This window comes from Dendropsophus ebraccatus, chromosome 14 (genome assembly GCF_027789765.1).
Source record: "Dendropsophus ebraccatus isolate aDenEbr1 chromosome 14, aDenEbr1.pat, whole genome shotgun sequence".
Classification (NCBI taxonomy): domain Eukaryota; kingdom Metazoa; phylum Chordata; class Amphibia; order Anura; family Hylidae; genus Dendropsophus; species Dendropsophus ebraccatus.
The window spans coordinates 30,206,397-30,212,396 of record NC_091467.1 but is presented as its reverse complement, the minus strand read 5'-3'; positions in this window follow the sequence as shown (position 1 = coordinate 30,212,396).

The following is a 6,000-nucleotide window of genomic DNA, read 5'->3' as shown; positions in this document are numbered from 1 at the left end:
GGGCTGCCGCTCGCGTGGTCGGTGGTGCCGCAGGGCGGACGAAATACTGATCAATGTCCCCCTGGGGAGACACAGAACGGGAGACAGAGCGACTCCTGGTCTTCCTGGACGTTTTCCCCATTGTAGGAGTGGTGGATGCCCGTGGATTGCTGTGAGGTCTGGAGGAGCTCTGCAAGGTGCGTCCTCACACAAGCATGGCAAGACACGCCCCCCACTGGTTGTGTCTTTTAAAATGTGCACAGTGCCTTGGTTAGAGCAAAAAATTTTTCTTTTACTTCTTTCTTTTTTTCTTGTGTCATTTGCGTGACTTGGAATGTTTGTGCCACAGGTCTGCAACGCCTCTCCTTTCTTCCTCTCCCCCCTGCTCATTGTTTAGACAAGTGTTGAATGGAAATCCTGCCTGGGGATGTTCCTAATGATGACAAGGGTAAGGAGGAAGAAAGGAGAGGCACCACAGACCTGGGGCACAGACACGCTAGGCCATGTTGGTATGACACAGCGCTGCAGATGAAAAGATTATTTTTTTGCTCTAACCAAGGCATTGGGCATATTTTAAAAGACAAACTGGTAAGGATCTACTCTCATCAGACAGATGGTACTAGTGGTTTGGTTGGGTGCGTTGGTGGATACAGAGTTGCTTTAAGATTTCAACCCCTATCAATATTTTATAAAACCACATGTAAAATAAAAAAAGTACCATTAACAGTATGTACATCAGAGGCATACAGATTTGATTGGGATGATTTGTTTGCATCTGTGAACTTGCCATTAGAAAGCTTAATAATGCTAAGATGAAAGCACAAGAAAGAAAAAAATAATTGTTAGGATATTGGTTGCATCAAGAGTCACTGCACCTTTGTTGTTACCTTGGAAAAGCTGCTTTGCTGGTTGATGCTCATTTATTGGTGACAAACCAAGCATTTTTAGGAAGGACATGCTATTATAACTTTACGTTGGGGATCCTGGATAAGGATTCCTACTAAGGCTGAATCAAACTCCTCCTGCTGCTCTATCCTGTGTTATATGCCGCCTATGATTGAGGAGCCAAGGATTTTTGAGTATAATTCTGGATCAATCCATATAACTCTCCACAATCTCTTTTTGACATGGGGATCTAACCAACTCTGCCCAAGGGTTCTGTTTTTTACAGTGCCGAAAGCAAGACACAGTGTCCACAGAGTCATGAAACCTCATTGCACCTAGAATGTTAGTGTCGTGCAGACCACAGTGCAGGTGGAATATGGGCAAATCATATGCTACCATACTGATACATAATGATGAATATGTTTAAACCACAGATAGCTATATCAATTAACCATTAATGTCCTCGCATATGGCACGATTACACCTGTAAAAACAATGAATGATATGAAATTATTTATACAGACCCTAAATGGCAATATTAATTAAACGTTGAATGCAACGCAATTACAACTATTATGGTATTGGTATATTGGAAAAGGAACTTTGTATGTTCCTACATCGATTTTATATGCAGCGAATATAAAAAGGTAAGAATACTATATATTTCCATCTCCTACTGATTTTATATCATATGTTTATAACTATCAAAAAAACCTTGCAAAATTGCATATTATAAAGATGGTATCACCAAAGCGCCAAAAATGATCAATTGATGCACAATGTGTTGGCCATCATATAACAATGTCCATGAATTATGCGCATGCGCCCTGGAGAACAAGAAGCCTGTCTATTGTATCTATTCCCACAAGGTGAAAAATTAAATAACATTACAAGGATGAATTTAGGTAACATGAAGAACTACAGCCAGGCTCAGGAGCCAACAATATTATACAATACCATAATCAACAGTAACAGTAAAATGAAGGACCTAATAATCCTGCTCTAATATCCCAACAGTCCAAGACAGAATTCTCCAGAGATGCGGCTTAGAGCAAGAACTCCCTCAAAGTACAACTTATCCATTAAAGCAAAAGGAGTCTTTTTCTCCTCAACATAAACTTGAAATGGCAAAAGGATACAAGAGTATGAGTTCCAATCAGAAAATAATTCAAGGAATGATAGTCACAAATCCAGAAGGGCTAAACACAAAATTAAACAAGGATATAAGTAGGGATAGGGACACTGGAATCAAAGAAAATAAATAAAAACAGTACAAGTGCCAAAGTGTAAAACAAACAATATAAAGGTGTCTAGTACAATTAAGCAATAAAAATAGTGATAAAATTAGGGGATTGACTAATAAGAATGAGTGATACAAGTGATTGTTTTCTGTGTATAATAAATATGAATACCTTGTGTACATATAAATAAGAATTAATACCTACTTTAATCAGTGAGTGCAAAAAAAAAGGGTCCCCAGCCACCTACCCATGATAAATCACTTTTTATAAAATACTACAAATAAAAGCTCCTCATTTAGACCAAATGGAGTTCTAGAATTCAGTTGGTAAACAGGATTCTTTGCGGAGGAGAATGGAAACCAAATGACCCCCCCATATTGCCCTGTACCTTTTTAATGCCAAAAACCCTCAATTCATCACACTTACCTCTGTGACATTTGAGAAAGTGAGCAGCCACTAAAGTGGACATTCTTTCCATCCTTTTATCACGTTCCACCAGTGATATTGCCGAAATATGCTTCTGAATCTGTTTCTTCATTTCCTGGGTTGTCTGGCCAATGTAAATTTTAGGACATGAACAAGCCAACACATATATTACATTCTTTGACTTACAATTTAATAAATTGTTTGATATTAATCTGCTGACCATCCCCAGGGTGTGCAAAAATCTTAGTGGGTGTTACAAATTTACATTCACCATAAGGGTAAGATCCTGTTAGGGGTGGCCTCTCCCCAGCCTCTGTGATGGTCAAGAGAAATGGCTTATCACCAACTTGTCCTTTTAAGTTTGCAGCCCAATTTTTGGTGTTGAATGTATATACTTAACAATTCATTGGTCATTTAATAAAATATCCCACCGTGATCTGACAATATGACATACTTTGTTCCACTGATTATTGTAATTTGTGACAAGTCTTACCTTGTTGTCATTTCTACGTTCTTTCTTCAGGAACTCGGCACAGTCACCATCGCGTGCCCTTAGATAACCCTGGGATATAATTCTCTGTGTATATCCATGGTTCTTCAATCTATGGGTTAAGTCTTGTGCTGATTCCCTGAAGTCAGCCTCTTCCGAACATACTTGTTTAAGTTTTGAGAATTGTCCAATCGGGATACCTCTCTTGGTAGGTGAGGGATGAAAAATGGAGAAGACTATTCGTGGCAGAAATAGTTTGATCCGGATTTTGTTGTCAATCATCTGTATCTTCAGATCAAGAAACTCCACCTCTGTTGATGAAATTCTATATGTTAAATGGATATTCCAAGCGTTAGTATTTGAACGCAACAAAAACGAGATGCATGCTGCTTCAGTGCCCACCCAGAAGAACAAAACATTGTCTATATAACGGTACCACCGTAGTACCTCCTCCTGGAATTCACACAAAGGGTACACGTGTGAGCCCTCCCAACCTAAAAATAGGTTGGCGTACGAGGGCGCACAACGTGCACCTATCGCAGTGCCAGACGCCTGACAGTAGTATGCTCTATCAAATATGAAATAGTTATGATGTAAAATGAAGCCAAGCAAATCCACAATGAAAGAGTTGAGCATACCATCACTTCCATCTTGTTTGTAGAAAGTATTCAACTGCTCCAATTACATCTCTATGGGCAGTATAAGAATATAAGGATTCCACGTCACACGAAACTATTAACACTTTGTTGTAGTCAGAGGTAGATTTTCAAGCTCCTGTAATAGGTGAGATGAATCCTGCAAGTAAGAAGGAAGATTAACCACAATCGGTTGTAGATGTACATCCAAATAAATACAGGCCTTCTCGCACAGACTGCCTATCCCAGCCACAATTGGTCGACCAGGTGGTTGGTACAACCATTTGTGGACCTTGGGCAATAAATAGAATGTTGCCACAACAGGTTCTTCAACCCAGATAAAATCAAATTCTTTCTAGGTGAGAATGCCATAGTTTTTAGCCGATGTCAACAATGACTTGAAGTGTGTCGTTGGCTAGCTGTTGTTTGGCTTCATTGATTTACATATCTGTAGGCCACAACACTGTTTCCCCCTTGTCAGCCTCCTTAATGACAAAGGAGGTGTTTTTTTTGAGGCTGTTGATAGCTTTTCTCTTCCCAGATGTAATGTTATGCCCCCTGGTAATGTCTGGGGTTAGTTTTTGGACATCCTTGCATATAAGGTCAAAGAACATTTGTAAGGGTGCGTTAACATTGAGGAACTCTCGCAGATAAACTCTGCGGAATTCTGTACGCGCTTACGGACGCACGCCTTTCCGCCGGCTCCATAGACACCATTCTATGGGCCAGCTAAATACGCATTCCGCCTAAAGAATTGACATGTCAGTTCTTTTGGCGGAATGCGGAATCAGCCGGCCCATAGAATGGTGTCTATGGAGCCGACAGAAAGGCGCACGTCCGTGAGCGCGTACAGCCGGCGGAGTTTATCCGCGAGAATTCCTCAATGTGAACCCACCCTAATGTAGGAAATGGATGTAGAGGGATCATTTTCATTGAGGGTTTTTGTAATTGAAAGGCTTTCTTACCTGTAGTTGGTTCATTTTCTTCTAGCAATTCCAAAAGGTCAAGAAATAGTTGGCGACCCTCCATGTGTACATCCTGTTTAAGATGCGGTCGATCATATAGCAACTTAAATGACAGCTGCCTACAAAAAAGATAAATGTCCTTGATCAAAGTAAATTTATCCAACAAAAACTGACCTTTCTGTTAGTTCATATGTGGAGAGGTTAATAATTTGTAGACTGGTGTCCGGGACAGCTTTTAACGGACAGACTTCCTCTTGTTGTGCCAAGGGGGGTAATGATTTGCTCCTAGTTTTTTTTTTTTTTTTATTTATGACGTCCTCGCACTCGCTGTTGTCTGATAAAAAAACATCACTTTGACTTGACTCTGTGGCACTTGAAACTAAATTACCTGTGCTAACACCTCCACGAGTATTACCATGATGTTTCCATCTAAAAGCTCTTTTTTTTTTTTTTCTCAAAATCCATTTTGTCGCTGAAGAATTAGCTTTTTTTTCCAGTTACAATTTCCTTTTCATATTTATCAATTGTTTCTTTTAGTTTACTCAGAAAAGATAATACCAAGCTCTCCTTATCAAAGGTGCTAATTGTGGACTCTAGAGTCCGTATCTTGGTTTTAGTCTGTGCAAGAAGTTCTTTGTCATGATTGATAAGCATCCCCATCATGATGTTAGAACATTGTAATAAACCAGTTTCCCATATTCCATAATGGTGCGTTCACACCTACAGGATCTGCAGCTGATTTTCTGCAGCAGATTTCATTTAAATAACTGAACACAGCATCAAATCTGCTGCAGATCTGCTGCAGATCCTGTAGGTGTGAACGCACCCTAAAAAAGTATTACCTCCCTTGCTGGGAAAATTTGAACACTCAATCCTCTGGGAGCCATCTTGCGGCAGTCATTGTCCACAGGATCCAACAGCATGCAAAAACAAGTGCACCAATGGCTTTTGCCAGAACTGCTCCGATACCCAGGGTCTCCATCAGCAACGCCTCAAACGGAAACGATGCATCTTCTGTCCAATATCAAGCAATCACAAAAAAAATTTGATATGTTGCAGTTGTGCAAAAGTACTCAAATTATACTTGTGACGAATGCAAACAATAAATTTAACACCTTGAACCTTATTTACCATTTTATATAGAAAAAAAATCTTTTTTTTTCTTCTTTTAAGAAAAGTATTTACATACAGTTTGAGTTATATAAAGAATATTCAATGTGCAATATGCATAGATATTGCAAAAAGGCCATGTAATATTTTTTGACACAAAAAATAATAAAGTTTTTTTTATTTTTTCATTTGTTTATGAACAACCATGTTTACATGGCCGACACGAGAAAGCTGGTTCCGCGGTCCGTTTTTTTTTAACCGTGACCCCA